The sequence below is a fragment of the Herpailurus yagouaroundi genome, unplaced genomic scaffold (genome assembly GCF_014898765.1).
Source record: "Herpailurus yagouaroundi ecotype Mexico unplaced genomic scaffold, PumYag 198, whole genome shotgun sequence".
In the NCBI taxonomy this organism is placed as follows: domain Eukaryota; kingdom Metazoa; phylum Chordata; class Mammalia; order Carnivora; family Felidae; genus Herpailurus; species Herpailurus yagouaroundi.
In genome coordinates, this window is record NW_024412429.1 from 27,705,738 (window position 1) to 27,706,962 (window position 1,225).

Consider the following 1,225-nt stretch of genomic DNA (forward strand, 5'->3'; position numbering starts at 1 on the left):
TCAGCGTATTTGCCTTCCTGGAAGCAGCAGGCTGTTTTCCGATTCCAGATTCCGTGGTGACCTCTGCTCCAGTTTCGGCTGAACCTCACCTTGCCTGTCAGACTGGCAAGTGTCCCGCTGTGCATTGTTGTAGGATGGAGCATTTCTTAATCTTATTTGATCCGGGAGCTTTGTGGGGGAGGGGACTCGTTTTCGGATCAAGTTTTCCAGTGACCATTGCTTCAGTTCCGGCCAACCCCTTTACTTTAGAGGGAGGAAACTGAAGCTGGGTGACCAGTCCGGTGTCTCACAATGAGTCTGTGTTAGAGTGAGGGAAAAATCCTTTACATCATACTTTCTAACAATTGCCATCATCCTTTCTACCAACATGCTTTCTAATCCTGGAAAGTCTGTTAGTAAAACATCTACTTGTTCTCTGGTGAAAACTTCTTTTATGTGACATGTCTCTAAGAGCAGACTATTTTTGGGACAGATTTATATTTGGGGCAGATGTTTGTTAAAATATGTAAATAAAATCTTAGATTGTTTTTGGTTAGGGGGAGCAGTGAGATTGATGTTCTCAACAATAAAAAGTATAGATATTGTTCTTGGTTAAGGGTACGTGCTGTGTAGTTTTCCGAGAGTTAGGCCAGGAGATTGAGAGAGATATTTGTATACCCTAGGGTATTGCTGTTGAAATACGGAGGAGCAGAGTATTAATAATAGTTTGTGGCTCAATTTATCCAGATGAAAGCCTTTGAATTGAAATGTGCATTATTTAACAGTCCCATTTTTTGACATACGGTTGGGATACTGGTGATTTAATTTGGAGACATTGGGTTTGAAATGCCAAGTTTAATCTGCGTTCTCATTTTGAGGCTAGTTCCTTAAGCAATATTTACAACTCAAAATTTTGCTGAATCATATTTCAATTTCTTGCCTTTATATATTATACTTCATGTATTTTTTAAAGAATTTCTTTATCTTTAAAAAAATTTTTTTTTAAGTTTACTTATTTATTTTGAGAGAGAAGAGAGTGAGGGGGGGAAGGCAGAGAGAGAGAGAGAGGGAGAGAGAGAGAGAATCCCAAGTAGGCTCTGCACTGTCAGCACAGAGTCGGATGTGGGGCTTGAACTTATGAACTGTGAGATCATGACCTGAGCCAAAATCAAGGATCGGGTGCTTAACTGACTGAGCCACCTGGATCCCCTACTTTACTCATATTTTAAAGACACCTGCTGGTAGT